General features: G+C 39.1%; 1 non-coding gene across 1 annotated transcript; it reads right to left on the minus strand.

Annotated features, from left to right (window-relative positions):
- Positions 1 to 18,487: 18,487 nt before the first annotated feature.
- LOC132541508 (U1 spliceosomal RNA) lies at positions 18,488 to 18,651 on the minus strand. Its single transcript, XR_009552673.1, has one exon. It is a non-coding gene; the product is annotated as a U1 spliceosomal RNA (small nuclear RNA).
- Between the last annotated feature and the right edge of the window lie 2,661 nt (positions 18,652 to 21,312).

Consider the following 21,312-nt stretch of genomic DNA (forward strand, 5'->3'; position numbering starts at 1 on the left):
TGAACACCAGGAGGAAGGTATTTTCTTCCTCACAGGCCACAGAAAATCAGTGCCTGATTGTCAGGCTGGCAGATGCAATCATTTTGTCAGTCCTGATGATTAATGAAATTGTTTACTGGGCTCTCAGTAAGATTTCAAAAAGTTCCTGGGAAGAACAACAGAGACTGTTTTAGCTGAAGACAAAATCAAAGAATCACAGTGTTTCACAAAATTTATTAGTAAAAACAAATCACTCCTGACAGTGCCAACAAATGACAAAACACTCTGACAGCAAGTGCCCCTGCTAGGAACCATTATGTACAGTTCACACCAAGCTAACAAACTACGCTCAGATTTTGACAAATGTAGGCTGTAGTTGTGTTTCACTAACTGGTGGTTGGAGCATAAAATAGAATATCAGAAATGGAATAATAATATTGTCATATTTTTCTGAGCTAGAGACAGAGGGGAAGATACCTCAAAACAGAAGGTTTACCCAGTGTTGTAGGGATCTGACTTGAGTCTGAGTATTTGCATGGCAAAAGAGGCACCCTCCCAGGTGAACTCACTTTTCATGATTCTGTGTATCACTTTTTTTTAAAAAAGAATTTATTTATTTATGAGAAAGACATAGAGAGAAAGAACCAGATATAACTCTGGTACATGTACTGCCGGGGATTGAACTCAGGACCTCATGGTTGAGAATCCAGTGCTTTCTTTATCCACTGTGCCACCTCCCAGACCACAGTGTATCACTTTCATTTATATTATATGCATTTTTGTCAATGAACTGACTATAATTTATTCTTTTTATGTTTAAGTGAGTGGTTTTTTTTTTTTTTTTTTTGACACCAGGTCTATAATTGAGGGTTGGTGCCTACATAATGACTCTACCACTCCTGGAAGCCAAATTTTTTTTCCCCTCTCCTTCCTTCCTTCCTTTCTTCCTTCCTTCCTTCCTTCCTTCCTTCCTTCCTTCCTTCCTTCCTTTTTTTTTTTTTTTTTAAATGAAAGAGAGATATGAAAAGACACAGAGCAGAGATCAGAGCACTGCTCAGCTTTGGCTTATGGTGATGCAGAGGATTGAACCTGTGACTTCAGGGCCTCAGTCATTAAAGTCTTTTGCATAACCATTAGACTACATCACCCTTCTTTTTTTCTTCCCTCTTTTTTTTTTGGGGTGGGGGGAGGAGAGAGAGAAAGAGAGAGAGAGACCCAGACCTCCAGTATTATTCTACCAGTCATGAAGTAGGGACTGGGGACTTAAACCCAGGTCCTAGTGCATGTCTGTTCTACTGGGTGATCCACCAACCAAGCCTTAAGAGAGATTTTTTTTTTCTTCTACACTCTGAGATCATTATTGGCCAGAAGAATTTTATTACTTTCACAATTGTAGGACTCCCTCTATTACACAAGTTTTCAAATACATGTTCATATACTTTCTCTGGCCTATGCTTTCTGTTCTGCTCCCTGTTTTTTTTTTTTAGCTAGGATCTTGATTCTACTGTGCCCATCCTTCAAGTTAAATGTCTTGATGCTGCAAGGATCCTGACTAGTAGGGATGTAATATGTACTGACATTGTAATCTTTCCCTTTTCCCTCTCTGTCTCTCCTTTCCTGTCAGTTTCTCTCTGTTCTGTCAAATAAAAATAAAGTAGAAAGAAGAAAAAAATAAAGAAAGGAAGGAAGAAAGAGGGTGGGGGTAGATAGCATAATGGTTATTCGAAGAGACTCTCATGCCTGAGGCTTCGGAAGACCCAGGAATAATCACCTGCACCACCATGAGCCAGAGCTGATCAGTGCTCTGGTGAAAAAAAAAAAAAAGGCTGCCGGGGGGTGGATTCATAGGACTGGCACAGAACTCCAGTGATAACCCTAGTGGTAAAATAAATCAATAAGGTTAAATTCTGGCCAGTAGAAATCACGTGAATGATTTGCATTACTTTTCAAGTGTTATCACATGTCCTTGAATTTCTTTTTCTGACTTAGGGCCTCTTCTATATATGCTTGACTGTAAGTTACATTTTTCATGTTTATCCAGAAAGTTTTTATTTTAAAAATGAGGAGGTTCTTGTGTTTACTTTCTATTTTGTTAGAATTACCTAAACGCATTATAAACACCATAAAATGTCCTGGTTAAAATGTTAATATGGTTTATTAGTTTTTTTAAAAAAATTCTATCTAACTGGGTGCATTAGCAGATACTTATGAGCACATTAAAATGAATAAGAAATACTAACACGGGCAGGGGAGATAGCACAATAGGTGTGCAAAAAGACCTTCATGCCTGATGTTGAGTCATCATTTTTTAAAAACTTTTTATTTATTTATTTATTTCCTTTTGTTACCCTGGTTTTATTGCTGTAGTTATTGTTGTTGTTATTGATGTCATCATTGTTGGATAGGACAGAGAGCAATGGAGAGAGGAGGGCAAGACAGAGAGGGGGAGAGAAAGACCCCTGCAGACTTGCTTCACCACTTGTGAAGCTACTCCCCTGCAGGTGGGGAGCTGGAGGCTGGAACCCAGATTACACCAGTCCTTAAGCTTTGCACCACCTGTGCTTAACCCATTGTGCTACCACCTGACTCCCAACCATCATTTTTTCCCCCCTTCTATAAGTCTGATATGGCTGTGCATCTCTGTTTTTTAATTAATTATTTTATTAAGAATGTCAATGCTTTACAGTGCAGTCATTGACATAAGCATACAGTTTCACTGTGTACCAGGCCCCCAAACTTTCCTCCCTCCCCCCTCTCCAGAGTCCTTTGCTTTGGATCAATACACCATGTCCATTCTGTGTTTCACTGTGGCCCCATATCATTATAAACCAGACCAGTGTAGTGCTCTGGAATCTCTGTCTCTTTCTGTCTCTTTGTCTCTGTCTGTCTCATTAAAATAAAGCCAATAAAGTACATATATTTTTCATGTTTATTTATAAAATGGAAATATTGACCAGATCATAGGATAAGAGGGGTATAATCCCACACAATTCCCACCACCAGGACTCTGTATCCCATCTCCTCCTCTGATAGCTTTCCTATTCTTTATCCCTCTGGGAGTATGGACCCAGGGTCATTATGGGATGCAGAAGGTGGAAGGTCTGGCTTCTGTAATTGCTTCCCCGCTGAACATGGGTGTTGACAGGTTGATCCATACTCCTAACCTGTCTCTCTCCCTAGTGGGGTAGGGCTCTGGGGTGGTGGGGCTCTAGGACATATTGTTGGGGTCATCTGCCCAGCCACCATGTGGAATCTGGTGGCTAAAAAAAGAGTTAACAAATAGGGCCAAACAAATCATGACTAATCATGAACCTAAAGGCTGGTCTTTCTGCACAGGGAAGTCAGTTTGGCATCATGGTAGCATCTGGAATCTGGTGACCCAAATTCCCAGGTTATTTTTTTAAAAGAATGAATAAGAACATGTAATTTAGAACTAGAAATCTGTGGTCCAGGAGATAGCAAAGTGGATAAAGCATTAGACTCTGAAGCAAGAGGTCCTGAGTTCAATCCTTGGCAGCACATGTACCAGAGTGGTGTCTGGTTCTTTCTCTCTTATCTGTCTCATAAATACATAAATAAAATCTTTATAAATAAGAGCATCAGTCCTATTAGATTGGGACTCAACTTTAAAAAAATAGAATTAGAAACCCTTGAGTTATAATTCTTTCTTGGACAAATTACATTTTCTTCATTTTCAGATAGAAAGACAGAGGTAGAGCTAGAGACAGAAAGACATAACACCACACTTCCCTCAGAGCAGTGGGGCACAAGTTCTCACCTGGGTCGTGCCCATGACAAAGCAAACACATAATTTAAGTGAACTACCTTTCTGGCCCTTGACTTCTTATTCTTATATTTATTCACTCATTATTGTTATTCATTTCTTTACGACTTTCTTCTTGACATGTGACTTGTTAAAGTTTTTTTTTCTTAATTTTCAAGAATTTGGAAGTCATCCAAATATTTTTATTACTGATTTACAGTCTAATTCCATTATCATTTGAGGGCATATTTATATGACTTAAATTGTTCTAAATTTTGTGAGGGTTTATTTATTTCCCAAAATTTACCATGAGAATGTCTTATCTACATAGAAAAAATTTATATTATGTTGCTTTGAGTAATATGTTCTATAATTGGCAATTAGGTTAATTTTGATGTTGCACATCCTTTCTGATTTTTCCATCTTCCTGCTTTAACAGTTAAAGAGGAAGACTCAAGTTTCAAATTCTAAAAGTAGATTTCTCCATGTATGCCCTAAATCTGTGCTTCATGTGCTTTGAAATTCTGTTTTTGGGAGGTGGGCGGTTATGCAGTGGGTTAAGTGCACATGGCACGAAGCAGCAAGAATTGGCTTACAGATCCCAGTTCGAGCTCCTGGATCCTCACCTGCAGGGGAGTCGCTTCACAAGCGGTGAAGCAGGTCTGCAGATGTCTGTCTTTCTCTCCCCTCTCTGTCTTCTCCTCCTTTCTCCATTTCTCTCTGTCCTATTCAACAATGACAACATCAATAACAACAACAATAATAACTACAACAATAAAACAAGGGCAACAAAAGGGAATAAATAAAAATAAAAATTAAAAAAATTCTATCATTAGGTCCATACATAAAGGATCATATCTTTTTATGAATTGATCAATTTATCATTATGTAATGACTATTTTTATCCCTAGTAATATTTTGTTTTGAATTGTGTAGATCTGATATTTGCAATAGTTACTCTATATTATTACTCTATTTAGTACCACTCTATATAGTTACCACATAGTTATGATTATTGTGTGTTGGATATTGTTGAAGGAAGAAAGATTCTGTATTTCCTTGTAAGCCATTAATGAAAACAGGCCTTATCAATTTTATATTTTCTGTGAAGGGCTAGGGAGATAGTATGATGGTTATGTAATAAAAGACTTCCATGCTTGAGTCACCAAAGTCACAGGTTCAGTCTCCAGCACCATCATATACCAGGGCCTGTGGCTATATTAGTTTTTTTTTTTTTTTTTTCCCTGAGCCTAAAATCTGATATGCAGGTGGATCCAAGTTATTGTCTGGGGAGATGATTTCATGGCTGGAAAAGGAACAGAAAGCTGGATCAGGGAAGAGAGTAGCTCCCTAATATGGGGGAGGGTTATAAATACTGTTGACTGTAAACCCCATCGATTTGATGTGATCTGGGACCCATATTCAGCTTAGGAGCCTATGTGACCTCTTAATCCTTGTAGATCTGAGCTCACATTCTGTGGTCATGAGTAGGAACATTCCAGGCTGCCCCAATATCAACCCATCTTCCTCAGGTGTAGCATAGAGTATGTTGTGCATCCTCCCTTTGGAGATGGAACATTCTCTACCATTGTTGATCCAAGTTGAGGTCAAGGTCCAATGGCGGGGGGGCACAAAGGGGTCTATTTTGTTGTTCCTGACAGAGATGACCAGTAACAATGGAGAGGGGGATTTATTTGAGGTCTAGGCCCATCATGTCTATCTGGGAATCTCAAGACTCCCCGAATAGGGCTCCAGCTGATGGGATGGCAATCCTTTTATTTTTATTTTTTTAATCTTTTTTATTTCTTTATTGGGGAATTAATGTTTTACATTCAACAGTAAATACAATAGTTTGTACATGCATAACATTCCCCAGTTTCCCATATAACAATACAACCCCCACTAGGTCCTCTGTCATCCTTCTTGGACCTGTATTCTCCCCACTCACCCACCCCCACCCCAGAGTCTTTTACTTTGGTGCCATACGCCAATTCCATTTCAGGTTCTACTTTTTTTTTTTTTCTTCTGATCTTGTTTTCAACTTCTGCCTGAGAGTGAGATCGTCCCATATTCATCCTTCTGTTTCTGACTTATTTCACTTAACATGAATTTTTTTTTTTTAATTGGAACTTAGGAAGATATCTGGCATGTTTGAAGACTGAGGATATAATTGCTGCTTAGAAAATAAAACAAAACGAAATAATTTCAAACCTAAACAGGCCAGTCTTGGCATTCTTTATGTGCTGTGCAGTTATTTGCTTCTAGATTAGTCCAGAAACAAGTATATAGTACTTAGCAGGATTTTTTTTTTTTAAGTAAATGGAATTGTCAGATATTTCAGCTGGAAATTGCTTGTTCACGTCTGTATGTTAGCTCTTTACTGTGACATGATAAACATTTTACTTGTGTAAATTTATTTATTTATTATTTTTATTATTATTTATTATTTTTTTCTTTATTGGGGAATTCATGTTTTATATTCAACTGTAAATACAATAGTTTGTACATGCATAATATTCCCCAGTTTCCCATATAACAATACAACCCCCACTAGGTCCTCTGTCATCCTTCTTGGACCTGTATTCTCCCCACCCACCCACTCCCACCCCAGAGTCTTTTACTTTGGTGCGATAGGCCAATTCCATTTCAGGTTCTACTTTTTTTTTTTTTTCTTCTGATCTTGTTTTTCAACTTCTGCCTGAGAGTGAGATCATCCCATACTCATCCTTCCGTTTCTGACTTATTTCAATTAACATGAATTTTTCAAGGTCCATCCAAGATCAGCTGAAAACATGAATTTTTCAAGGTCTGTCCAAGATCAGCTGAAAATCGTGAAGTCACCATTTTTTATAGCTGAGTAGTATTCCATTGTGTATATATACCACAACTTGCTCAGCCACTCATCTGTTGTTGGACACCTGGGTTGCTTCCAGGTTTTGGCTATTACAAATTGTGCTGCTAAGAACATATGTGTACACAGATATTTTTGGATGGATGTGTTGGGTTCCTTAGGATATATCCCCAGGAGAGGAGTTGCAGGGTCATAGGGTAGTTCCATTTCTAGCCTTCTGAGAGTTCTCTAGACTGTTCTCCACAGAGGCTGGACCAATTGACATTCCCACCAGCAGTGTAAGAGGGTTCCTTTGACCCCATACCCTCTCCAGCATTTGTTGCTGTTACCTTTTCTGATGTATGACATTCTCACAGGAGTGAAGTGGTATCTCATTGTTGTCTTGATTTGCATTTCTCTGACAATCAGAGACTTGGAGCATTTTTTTCATGTGTTTCTCAGCCTTTTGGATCTCTTCTGTGGTGAATATTCTGTCCATGTCCTCCCCCCATTTTTGGATGGGGTTATTTGTTGTCTTGTTGTTGAGTTTGGCAAGCTCTTTATATATGTTGGTTATTAAACTCTTTTCTGATGTATGGCACGTAAAGATCTTCTCCCATTCTGAGAGGGGTCTCTTGGAATCCTTTTATTTTTAAAGGGAATTAAAAACAGTTAGGATTTATGTGGTAGTGAAAAGAAGAAGTGGATAATACACATAAGGTGATGAGAAATTGCAATGTGCACAGACTGGAAATATAATGGAATAGAAGAATCAAATAAAAATGTTGGGTGTCGGTTACTATTCCAGAGATGAATACTATGTTCAACTGGCTCAGCAAAAGACTTGACACAGAAAAGAATAGGTACTAGATATCTGGGATGTTACCAGTGAGTCCACCATATATGAAATTATCTCACTCAAAGGACGGTTCTGTGCTCACTACTTAAAAGGGCAATTAGTCAAGAGAAAATGTTGCCTCAAGGAAAACAGCTCTACATCAAGTCTGAATAGAACCTGAGGAAATCATATAGATGTAATCTTATTTTTAGACTGGAATTCAGGTCTTATAAAGTATAGCTGGTCAGTGGGGTAAGAAGAGGTACAGCTTTCTTTGTTCCTCCCCTTTGGGAGCACAGCCCTCCCCTGGGCAAGGGGTATATTGCTTATCCTTTTCTCTATTTCTTGTGTTTTGAACTGATTGTGTTTGGGGACATAATGATTGGGATGGGATAAAGAAGCATGAATGAAGTTGTGGTATATATACACAATGGAATACTACTCAGCTGTAAAAAATGGTGACTTCACCGTTTTCAGCCGATCTTGGATGGACCTTGAAAAAATCATGTTGAGTGAAATAAGTCAGAAACTGAAGGATGAATATGGGATGATCTCACTCTCAGGCCGAAGTTGAAAAACAAGATTAGAAAAGAAAACACAAGTCGAACCTGAAATGGAATTGGAGTATTACACCAAAGTAAGAGACTCTGGGGTGGGTGGGTGGGTGGGGAGAATACAGGTCCATGAAAGATGATGAATGACATAGTGGGGGTTGTATTGTTAAATGGGAATCTGGGGAATGTTATGCATGTACAAACTATTGTATTTACTGTTGAATGTAAAACATTAATTCCCCAATAAAGAAATAAATTATTAAAAAAAAGAAGCATGAATGTTTGCACTGTCTAATTTATAGTGAAAAGTATTAAACCTGGGAGATATTTGGTGCAGTTCTCTCTTTACAAAGAAGTATTTTACTTAGGGCCCATATCTATTTGCATTTAGCACAGGAGCCTGTATAACCTCTACATTTCTGTCAGTCCCTGTCAGTCTGAGCTCACATTCCATGGAACATTCTAGGCTACACTCATTGCAGGACCAGTCTTCCTCAAATGGCAGAGTGTATTGACTCAGCGTCCCATTGGAGAGTGGGCAATTTCTACCACTGTTGTTCTACATTGAGAGCAAGGTCCTATAGAGTCCCACAAGAAGGTTTATGGTATTGTTCCTGATGGAGGTGACCAGTGATGGTGAAGAGAAGGATCTTTTAGAGACCTCGGTTCATCATATCTATGTGGGAATCCCAGGGTTCCTTGACTAGGGCCTCGGATGATGGGGTGGCCTGGTAGTAACCAAAAGAACCATAATTAGAGTATGCCAGTCTCTTGACTTTATTCCAGCTTTTTTTAGTCCTTCCTTTATCTGACAAGGTTAGCCTTAAAGTGATTGAGCGAAGTGAAAAATAGGAAGTAGATAAGAAGGTCATCTAGATCTATGTAGAAAATATTTGATTGAGTACTTTATGATGTCTTTTTTAGGTCTTCCTATTGTACCTATTGATATACAGACTATTGCTCACTTTTATTTTAAGGTATATGTTTCATCTCGGCTTATGGACATGTGCCCTATCTCATGGGCACTAGTCTATATCTAGGTTCTATAGCTTTGTTAGGAAGTGTGCCACTCTAAGTGTCCCACTCAGGTTGATGGGGTTTACAGTTAACAGTTTTTATATAATTTTCTCATATTTGGGAGGTTTGCTGTACCCTGATCCAGCTTTCTAGACCTATCCTCAACTCTGAAGCCATCTTCCCAATAATACTCTTAGCCCACCTGCATGTTAGCTGTTGGGCTCAGACAAAAATCAGTAAATTTATGGGCCCCTTAGAATATACCTAAAATACGCAGGTGGTGCAAAAGTGCAAGGACCAGCATAAAGATCCTGGTTTGGTCACCTGGCTCCCCACCTGTAGGGGAGTTGCTTCACAAGTGGTGAAGCAAGTCTGCGGGTTTCTATCTTTCTCTCCCCCTCTGTCTTCCCCTTCTCTCTCCATTTTTCTCTGTCCTATTCAACAACGATGGCATCAATAACAACAACAACAATAACTATAACAATAAAACAAGGGCAACAAAAGGGAATAAATAAATAAAAATTAAAAAATCATATAAAAAAAGAACTAGCTTTTTCCAAAAACGGAGACTCCAAATCTTAATCTGCAATATTCTTGCCTTTAGGTTCATGATTAGTCAACAATTTGTTCTGCTTTATATCTTAACTCTTTTTCAGCCACCAGGTTCCAAATGCCACCAACCTGACTTTGCTGACCCCACCAATGTGTCCTGGAGCCTCATCTCCCCAGATCCCTACCCCACTAGGGAAAGATAGAGTCATGCTGGGAGTATGGATCGACCTGCCAATGCCCATGTTCAGCAGGAAAGCAATTACAGTAGCCACACCTCCCACCTTCAACACTCCATAATGATCCTGGGTCCATACTCCTAGAGGGATAGATAATAGGAAATGTATCAAGGGAGGGGATTAGATATGGAGTTCTGGTGGTGGAAGTTATATGGAAATGTACCCCTCTTAACCTATAGTCTTGTCAATATCTCCATTTTATTTTTTTAAGGTTTAATTTTTTATCTTTATTTATTTGATAGAGACAGGCAGAAATTGAGAGGGGAGGGGTGATAGAGAGACAGAGAGAGACACCTGCAGCCCTGCTTCATCACTCACAAAGCATGAAAAAGAGAGAGATTGATAAACTCCTAAAAAAAAAATTAGTGTGGTAGTTTGGTGTTCTGTGTCATCCTGCAGAAAAATACAAGTTTTCCTACAATTTCAGTGGTGGAGAGAGAAAAACTTAAGCTATTACAAGCAGAAGTAGCAAATGCCTGTAGCATGAACTGTGTGACTTAAATAAAAAATATTAGGCACAAATGAAGGTAGGTGACCTTTCCTTTGAAGTAATTGTTTATTTATCCCAAACACACATGAAAACCCAACTCCAGAGACATTGTCCTATTTGTTTAATGACTTAAAGAACAAAATAAGTCATCTTACACAAATCGCTTCTTTTCTCTCTTTGTTTCTGACACATCCTGTTGATTCAGAAATTGTCAGATATAGTCACAACACCATGGATGGTAATAGGAGCTGTATTCTTCAGACTCTGACTAATTTTTCTAATTTATTGGCAGCGTCTTAAAAGGGAAGATAAAAGTAGAAAAGTCTGAAGGTTTGCTCATGTTTCTTATCCTTGTATAATCTAGTTCCCTCTCAGTCTATATTTAGTTACTGTCAGATTGATTCCAGAGAAGAAGCATATGCTGAGATTTATCATGTGTTTAGAAAAAGATCTTTCCCACCACTTAGAATTGAAAATTTATATTTTGTATTGTACTTTTGACCCCAAACCACTGAAACCCATGAAGGAAGTGTTGGAAGTACAGGAAACACATGGGGGAGCAAATTTGATAGTACTATTAAACTTTACATCCATTTATGTTTCTCTAATTTAATGCAAATGTAAGGAAAATTAGATATTTGTTACAAAAAGATTTAAGCATTATCATTTAAGTTGGTCACTTTGTTCAGATAGAGACTGTGATACATCTTAATTCTGGACTTCATCACAGTTGAAAGTGTTCAGTTGGCATCAGAAGGCATCTTCAATGAAACAAATCCAATTACAAAGGATTGAAGCAGGTCTGTAGGTGTCTTTCTCTCCCCCTCTCTGTCTTCCCCCTCCTTTCTCCATTTCTCTCTGTCCTATCCAACAACAATAATAACTACAACAATAAAACAACAAGGGCAACAAAAGGGAATAAATAAATATAATAAATATTTTAAAAAAAACTTAAAAAAAGATGGAACTTCATCAAATCAAAGAGCTCCTGCACAGCAAAAGAAACCAACACCCAAACAAAGAGACCTCCCACAGAATGGGAGAAGATCTTTACATGCCTTACATCATACAAGAGACTAGTAAAGAAAGTAGATAAGAGTTCACCAAACTCAGCAACAAGAAAAAATGACCCCATCAAAAATGGGGAGAGGATATAAACAGAATATTCACCACAGAAGAGATCCAAAAGGCCAACAAACATAAAAAAAAAATGCCCCAAATCATTGATTGCCAGATAAATGCAAATAAAGACAACAATGAGATATCACTTCACTCCTGTGAGAATGTCATACATCAGAAAAGGTAGTATCAACAAATGCTGGAGAGGGTGTGCGGTCAAAGGAACCCTCCTTCACTGCTGGTGGGAATGTCAATTGGTCCAACCTCTGTGGAGAACAGTCTAGAGAACTCTCAGAAGGCTAGAAATGGACCTACTCTATGACCCTGCAATTCCTCTCCTGGGGATATATCCTAAAAAAATCAAACACACCCATCCAAAAAAGATATGTGTATACCTATGTTCATAGCAGCACAATTTGTCATAGCAAAAACCTGGAAGTATCCCAGCTGTCCAACAACAGATGAGTGGCTGAGCAAGTTGTGGTATATATACACAATGAAATACTACTCAGCTATTAAAAATGGTGAATTCATTTTCTTCATCTCATCTTGGATGGAGCTTGAAGGAATCATATTAAATGAGATAAATCAGAAACAGAAGGATGAATATAAGATAACCTCAGTCATAGCTCGAAGTTGAAAAACGAGACCAGAGGAGAAAACACTAAGCAGAACTTGGATCAGAGTTGGTGTATTGCACCAAAGTAAAAGACTCTGGGTTGGTAAGGGGGTGGGGTGGGGAAGGTTCAGGTCCTGGAACATGATGGCAGAGGAGGACCTAGTGGGGGTTGTACTGTTATGTGGAAAACTGAGAAATGTTTGCATGTACAAACTATTGTATTTTACTGTTGACTGTAAGCCATTAGTCCCCCAATAGATAAATAAAAATTAAAACATTAAAAATTAAAAAAATAAAGTGTTCAGTTGTTTCTAAAATTCATGGTTATCCTATTTTTTATTTTTGTCTTTTTAATTATCTTTATTTGATAGAGAAAGCCAGAATTGACAAGGAGGAGGGCAATAGAGAGGGAGAGAGACAGAGAAACACCTGCAACCTTGCTTCACCACTTGCAAAGCTTTTACCCTGCAGGTTGAAACTGGGGGCTCTAACCTGGGTCCTTGCACATTGTAACACATGTGCTCAACCAGATGCGCCACCACCCAGCCTTGAGTTATCCTATTCTTATGGGAAGATGAAACTCTGGGAAATAAAATCTGAATGTGAGAAACATCAAAAGTCTAGTGGGGGTCAGTCAACCTGATCTCTTCATTAGTAATGTCTAGTATATATTCAGCACATACTGATAACAGGCATTTTGATAGGTATATCCACATGTATTTTTCTATTTTAATCTCATGACAAACCTACAAGTATTATCATTACTTTTTTTTTTTTTTTAGACAAAGGAAAATTGCCTATATCCGATAGTAAGGATTTGGTTTGGAATTTGAATTCTAGTTTGTAGCTTTCTAAAATGTTTTGTGTTTACAAAAAAGTGATAGAGCATAATGCTTGAAAGGTTAATCTCTACAATTGCTAGTGGTAGTTCCTGAGGAAGAATATCTTTTGCTTTAGGTAAAAAGATCTGTGATTCTCAGAAGAATATCGAGAAAGCAAGGCCCCAAGCCATTGCTATGAGCTTTCAGAGCCTATGAAAAGTAAAGAATTAGCAAAATATCCCAGTAGATCCCATTCTATACTTTTCAGGAGACTTAGAATTACATTTTTAAAATCAGATGTAGGCTACTTTGATATCTCTGAATTTACTAATCCATCCTTTGTTGTTTTTTTTTTTTCTACTTGAGAACACCAATAGAATTTGAGCTCACAAGACACTTGATAAGTTTATGTTCGATTTTTATTTTCCATATTTTCTCTTTTCCTTCTTGTTGTAAGTTTTGCCATTTTCAAAGCCATAACCAATTAGATAAGACAGTAGTCACATGGAGATGGTCATAAAATAGAGACTGTGGGGTCCCTATGAAAGTGAAAAGTTGATTCAAAGTAATTACCAGTTTCTTTAAGTGAATTATAGTAATTGATTTAAAGTTACACTAGAGTCAATTGAAATAAATATTCCCCTAGGATGTTGAAGATAGAACAGACTTTTTTTGGGAGCTGATGACCCATACTGATGACAGTTGACTTAGAGGAAATTAAGAAAAGTTTTATTTGGAATCAAAATATAAAAAAACAGTAAAGTTAAAGTTCAGCATTTTTTTTTTTCCTTACCAGGGTTATGGACCTCGAGAGCTTATTTGGAGGTTCTATCAGGGGAGCACAGCTACTCATATACCCTCCACTGAAGACTGGTCCGTCTCTGTTAAGGGGAGGCCATCCTCTTCCACCTAGTCTGCAGCCTCAGGAGGGACGCACATGGAGCGGTGAGGGAGGAAGGAGACACCCACCTAGCCAGCCAGATCAGCCAAATCCACCCTGGTGACGAATGGAGTGACAGATGTCGCCCTCCCATCCTGGCGCAAAGTGCAGGGACTGGCATAAAGATCCCAGTTCTAGCCCCCGACTCCCCACCTGCAGGGGAGTCGCTTCACAGGTGGTGAAGCAGGTCTGCAGGTGTCTATCTTTCTCTCCCCCTCTGTCTCTTCCCCTCCTCTTTCCATTTCTCTCTGTCCTATCCAACAACGATGACATCAATTACAACAACAATAACTACAGCAACAACAACAACAAAAAAACCCAAGTGTAACAAAAGGGAAAATGAATATTTAAAAAAAAGAGAAACACCTGCAGACCTGCTTCATCACTCATGAAGCCTCCTCCCTGCAGGGTGGGAAAAGGAGTCTCAAGCCTAAGTCTTTGTGCTTGGTAATATGTATATTTAACCAGGTGCGCCACTGCCCAGCATCCCATACGTTTTATAAAGAAGTTAGATTATAGTGATTGAGCAGAGCTCAGGAAAGCAAAAAAAAGACAAAAGTCCAACTTTACAGAAGTGAAGCAAAATGAAATCTATGTTGCACTTATAAACAGGGTTTATCATAACCACATGGTGAGATAGAAAGGGAGAAGTCTGCCAGGAGATAACAGCCAGGAGGCAACTGTCAGGTCAGAATTTGTGTCACCCGTTCAGCCCTTGACTGTGTTTGCCATCTTTCTCTCTTTGTCTCCTCCATCTTGTTGTGCAGAATTGGCCGGTCATTGCTAGGTCTTCAGAATCAGAATCAGGTGATTCATGACTAAGAAACAAAAGAATCATCTAATTCCCATGTAAACTCAGGTGAAAACTGGTGATAAAAATCAGGTACACCTCCAGGAGGAGACTCTGGAAAAGAAAATACTCTATCTGTAAAGAATTACGTAAGATGCTTTAATAGGCTGCTGCCATCTTGTTATATCAGGAAGATTAAAAAAAAAAAAACCAGCTTCCTTGCTATAGAACTTGGACAGGAAACATTTTTGGTCTTCACTTATGTGCTTTTGTACCTGTTTTCTGACTCAATAATAATATGTGAGAGTTTTGTTTGTGAGGGGGAGGGGAAAATAAGTGGGAGACAGAGAGAGAAAAGTGAGAACCAAAGCGTCTCTCTGGTGTATGTGATGCTGGGGATAGAACCTGAGATCTCATGGTTGTTAAGTCCAGAGCTCTATTCATTGTGTCACCTCCTAAACTGCACATACTCATATTTATTTTATTTTAAAAGTTATTCTATTTTATTTATTGCCGCTAGTGTTATTACTGGGGTTTTGTGCCTAGATGATGAATCCATAGCTTCTGGTGGCCTTTTATGCTTTGACAGAGACATAGAAAGTGATAGGGGACACCTGGGGCCCTAGTCAAGGAGTCCTGGGATTCCCACACAGACTTGAGGGGTCTAGACCTCTAACAGATCCCTCTCGCCACTGTCACTGGTTATCTCCACCAGGAACAACATGATGGACCCCTTTGTAGGACCCTATAGGACCTTGCTTTCAATGTCGGTCAATAATGGTAGGGACTGTTCCATTCTCCAAAGGGAGGTTGGACAACATACTCTACCTCCTACCCTAGGAGGATGGGTCCTGAAATTAGTGCAGCCTGGACTGTTCCTAGCCATGACCACAGAATGTGAGCTCAGATCCACAGGGATGCAGAGGTTACACAGGCTCCTGTGCTGAATAAGGACCCCAGATCAAAGCAATGGGGTTTACAGTTAACAATATTTATATATTTCCCCCATATTTAGGAGCTACTCTCTTCCCTGATTCAGCTTTCTAGTCCTTTGTCTATGACACTATTTCCCAGACAATAATCTGGGTTCACCTGCATACTACATGTCAGGCTCAGGCAAAAACTAGGAAAGTCACGGGCCCCTTGAAATATACCTAAAATAGACCTACTAGCTTTTTCCAAAGTGGAGACCCCCAAATCTCCATCTGAAATATTCTTGCCTTTAGGTTCATGATTAGTTAACAGTTTGTTCTGCTTTATATCTTAACTCTTTTTCAGCCACCAGGTTCCAGATGCTACCATGAGGCCAACCTGACTTCTCTGGATAGACGACCCCACCAATATGTCCTGGAGCCCTGCCTGCCCAGTATCTGCCCTACTAGGGAAAGAGAGACAGGCTGGGAATATGGAACGACTTGTTAATGCCCATGTTCAGAGGGAAAGCAATTACAGAAGCCAGACTTCTCACCTTCTGCACCCCATAATCATCCTGGGTCCATACTCCCAGTGGAATAAAGAATAGGAAAACTATCAAGGGAGGAGATGGGATATAGAGTTCTGATGGTGGGAATTATGTGGAAATGTACCCCTCCTATCCTATGGTTTTGTCAATATTTCCATTTTATAAATATAGATAAAAAAAGAAAAAAAAGAGAAAGTGATGGGGGAGAGGGAGAAAGAGAGACAAGTGCAGCACTGCTTCAATACTCAGGAAGCCTCTCTCTGTAGGTGGGGACCTGGAACTTGAATCCTGGTCCTCACTCATGGGAATGTGTGTGCGCTTTACTGGCTGTCCTACTTTCTAGCCCCCATAGACTTTAAAAAATAATTTAATTATTTTATTTTAATGAGAGAAATACATAAAGGAAGATCCAGAGAGAAAGACCAGTGTTTACCTCAGCTCTGGCTTATGATGATGCTGGGGATTGAACTTGGGATCCCAGAGTCTTAGGCATGAGAATTTTTTGCATAACCATTATGCTATCTCCGCATAGGCTTTTTAATGTGACATATTTTAAGTTATTTATTTTTTAAAATATTTTATTTATTTATGAGAAAGATAGGAGGAGAGAGAAAGAACCAGACATCACTCTGGCACATGTGCTGCCGGGGATCGAACTCGGAACCTCATGCTTGTGAGTCCAAACCTCTATCACTGCGCCACCTCCTGGACCACTCTTCTTCCATTTTTCCACCCTTTCTCCTTTCTCTCTCTCTCTCTCTTTCTTAAAACACAGAATAAAAAATGAGCTGGGGAGGTTGCTCAATGTCATTCCTGAATCTCCTCCTTAAATCTACGTACAAAACAAACAAGCAAGCCAACAAGCAGAAAGAGGCACATGATGGCTCCAGCTATTAATCTGTGCAATAACAAGAAACAAAACATTACCAAATTTTACATGCATGAATGTAATTATCTTATCTCTATCCCAGTGGAAAAGTAAAATCACAATTATGATTTACTGAGCTAAAGAAGAGTCTGACTCATGAGTTATGATCATGATGCATTCCTTAGCTATAGCTATTCTTTCAAGGAGACAGAATGACCAGTCAGATCCACCACTGATTTACATTTATAACTGAGGGGAGAAGGGAAGGCGCCTCCAGTAAATGTCAAATGAGTTGTTGGCTCTTCCAGTTACTTGGCTAAGAGAAAATTGATAACTATAAAGGTTAAATATAAACAGTTATTTAGAATTTCAGTTTGTCACTCCAGAAAAGGAGAAGGCTATCATTATACACATACACAAAAAGTATCAAAGGTTCAGAGATCAACAATTGTGTATAATACTTATTCTCTTATGCTGAATTTACAATCAGCATTTTTTAAAGGTGACTTAAAAAAAAACTTGCTTGATATATAAATGGAACAACATTTTTCCAACCAGAATCACTTCTTTAAAAAGCAAGGTCTGGAAACCAGTCATAATTACTGTGCATGTCCACTGAAATTTTATTTATTTATTTGGCCAACAGAGTTGTTTCTGGGATTCTATGCTCCACTCTTCCCAGCAGTCATTTTCTCCTCCCTCTTTTTCTCTCCTTCTCAATCTCTCTCTCTCTCTCTCCTTCTTTCTTTCTCTCTCTTTTTAATTTCTCTATTTCTTATTTCCTTCATTCTTCCTTCCTTCTTTTTTTTCATTTCTTTCCTTCTTTTCCTTTCTCTCTCCCTTCCTCTTTCTAGATAGAGGGGAAAGACAGAGAGATAGGGAGACACCTCATGAAGCTTCCTTCCTGCAGATGAGGACCAAAGGCTTGATGGTAACGTGTGTCTTATTGATTGAGCCATCACCCAACCCTTCTCCATGACAATATTAAGACACTAACAGTAGAATTCTGCTCTAATCAACAGTCATTATTTTGATTTGGTCATATAAACAAAAACATGCCAGCATTGTTTCAATTCATCACACTAGAATGATGCAGACTTTTTTTTGTGGGGAAATCATTGTTTTCCTATTTTTTTAAAAGTATTTATTTAATCATTTATTATTGGATAGAGACAAATATAAATTGAGAAAAGAGGTGGAAATAGAGGGAAAGAGACAGATAGACAAAGAGATATCTGCAACACTGCTTTATCACTTGTGTAGCTTTCCCCCTGCAGGTGGGGACCAGGGGTCATGGACCCCAGTCCTTGTACACTGTAATGTGTGTGCTTAACCAGGTGTGCCACCACCTGGCCCCTTTGTTTTCCTTTTATTAAATCAGTTTATTGATTTAAGTTTATTAAACCATTTATTGCTTAGTGTATAAGCCAATATTACATGTAGTTGTCTAAGTGCTCAACCCTATTTCAGAGCATATTTAAGGGAGCTTGTGGAATATGTATGTGCTGTGTGGACACAAAATAGAAGCTGTCTTACCATCTCTATAAAAGAATTGCCAATTGGTAGGTACCTTGAAAATTATTATTACTATTATTATTAATTATTAGTGTAGGAGAGAGTGTGAATGAAGTTGCCCACTACAACAAATTATGCAGGTAGGTTTCCCACATTTGGGGAAATTTCAGGGGTCGGCATACCCAGAGCACAATGGATGAGCATAGCTCTGGGAAAACCACCTTCATGATCATGGTATCTGCCCTACCAGGTAAGTATGTGAAATATCTTTTCTCTTCCGCCTCTCTGCTGTACCCATCACTGTTTAATTTTTCTGCTTTGTAAGAAACTCTACATCGTGTGCATGCCACAGAAAGTGTTGGACTAAAGACTAGAGAAGGTTGTCATTTGTAAAGAAGGGAATTTTGTAATTTTCCAGTCTTTTCTGTTAAAATACACAATGTTGGGGGCTGAGTAGCAGCGCACTCAGTTGAGAGGACATATTACTATGTGTAAGGATCTGGGTTCAAGCTCTGCTCCAGCTCCACACCTGCAAGGGGAAAGCTTCATGAGTGGTGAAGCAGTTCTTCAGGTGTCTCTCTTTCTCCCTACCGCAATTTCTTTCTGTTCTGGAGAGAGAGAGAAAGAGAGAGAGAGAGAGAGAGAGAGAGAGAGAGGTAGAGAGAGAGAGAACAATGGTATGGGCATTTGCAATAAAGTGACAACCAAAACAATTTCCTGCATTTTGCGGGGAAACTACTGAACTTTTCTTTTTTTTTGCCTCCAGTAGCTAAGGCTCAGTCCTAGCACTATGAATCCACTGCTTCTGGAGGATTTTTTTTTCCTTTACATTTGATAGGACAGAGAGAAATTGAGGGGGGAGGACGAGAGATAGATAGATAGATAGATAGATGATGGATAGATAGATAGATAGATAGATCTGCAGACCAGCTTCACCACTGAAGTGTCCCCCATAAGTGGGAACTGGGGGCTTGAACCTGGGTCCTTGAGCATATCGTTGTGAGTATCCTTGTGCATATCTTTGCATTTAGTACTATGTGTGCTAAAGTGTGTCACTGCCAGGTCCCCAACTATTGAACTAGATGCCAGTTTACCTGTCTGTAAAGTAAAAAAAAATAGTATCTGTATCTTATAATTGCTATGTAGGTTAAATGAAATAACGCATGTGAACCACACTGAATGTTGTCTCATTCCATTTTCAAATAATTCTGTGAAATGACACTATTATTATTTTTCACTCTATAAATGAAGAAACTGAACCTTATGGAACCAATTAAAATTCTTAGTCTAGAGCAGTAGCTCACCACATAGGCCATGTGTCTTGCCATGCTCTCTGCCCATCCTATGGGTCTACCACCCTAGCACCATACAGGCAGTACTCTGACACTAGAAAAAGGTCTGGCCCCCCTTCAATGTATCAAAAATAGACTTCCTAGTTTCTTCCTACATGACGACCCTTAGTTTCATCTGCTCTATTCTTACCATTAGGTTCCTGAATATTAAATAATTTGTCCTCCTTTATATCTTCACTTTTCAGCCACCAAGTTGCAGATTCTACTACAATTCCATCCTGACTTTCCTGGGCAGACAACTTCACCAATATGCCCTGGAACCTTACTTCCTTAGAACCCTATCCCACTAGGGAAAGATAGAAACAGACTGGGGTTATGAATTGACCTGCCAACGTCCACACTCAGTGGAGAAGCAGTTACAGAAACCAGACCTTCTACCTTCTGCACCCCAAAAAAGAATTTTGGTTCATACTCCCAGAGGGATAAAGAAGAGAGAACTTTCCAAGAGAGGGGATGGGATATGAAACTCTGGTGGGAATTGTGTGGAATTGTACCCCTCTTATCTCACAATCTTGTTGATCATTATTAAATCACTACTAAAAAAAAAAAGCCTAAGCTGCTTTAATACACTATAAGTATACAATTCAATTAGCAGCAAGAGGGGAGAGGGGAGTTGTGAACCACTAAAGATGGAGAATTGGAGACTGGCTGTGTAACAGATGCAGTGGAGATCTGAGATTTCTTTCTTTCTTAAATTTTTTCTTTATAAAAAGGAAGCATTGACTAAACAATAGGATAAGAGGGGTACAACTTCACACAATTCCCACCACCAGAACTATGTATCCCATCCCCTCCTCTGATACCTTTCCTATTCTTTAACCCTCTGGAAGTATGGACCCAAGGCCATTATGGGGTGCAGAAGGTGGAAGTTGTGGCTTCTGTAACTGTTTCCCTGCTGAACATGTGTTGTTCCTGATAGGAGTGACCGGTAACATTGGAGAGAGGGATTTATTCTAGTTCTAGATCCATCATGTCTGTTTGGGAATCTCAGGACTCCCCGACTATGGCCCCAGCTGATGGGGTGGCCTGATAGTGACTAAAGAGTCATCATTAAAGTATGCCAGTCTCTTGCCCTTATTCAGCTTTTGCAGTCCTTGCTTTGATGAGGTTAGCTTTGGAGTGAGTGAGAGAACTGTAATAGGAAGTGGGTGAGGAGGGTATCTAAGTCTAAGTAGACACTATTTCATTGTGAACTTTATACTGACTCATTACAGACTATTGTGTATTTTTGCTTTCAGGAATATATTTTGCCCTAATTTATGGATGCATGTGAACATATACTCTATCTTATGGGACCTGGTCTATATCTAGGTTTTGGGATTTTGTCAGGAAGTGAACCTCCTGGAACGGAATTTGAGAATATTATGAAAGGAAAGGTTGCACCTGAGTAATGGAGGGTGAAGGGTTGACATTCCATGCCTGACGTCTCTGGACACAGTCTGAAGTGAAGCATGCTGAGGTGGTACTCCTTGTGTTGATTAGGCTGGGATCGGTGGATGGAATATCATTTGGTATGAATTAAGAGAAGCATGCAGGAAAGTGAGCCCCAGCCTAGAATTTCCAGGAC

Source organism: Erinaceus europaeus, chromosome 11 (genome assembly GCF_950295315.1).
Source record: "Erinaceus europaeus chromosome 11, mEriEur2.1, whole genome shotgun sequence".
Taxonomy (NCBI): domain Eukaryota; kingdom Metazoa; phylum Chordata; class Mammalia; order Eulipotyphla; family Erinaceidae; genus Erinaceus; species Erinaceus europaeus.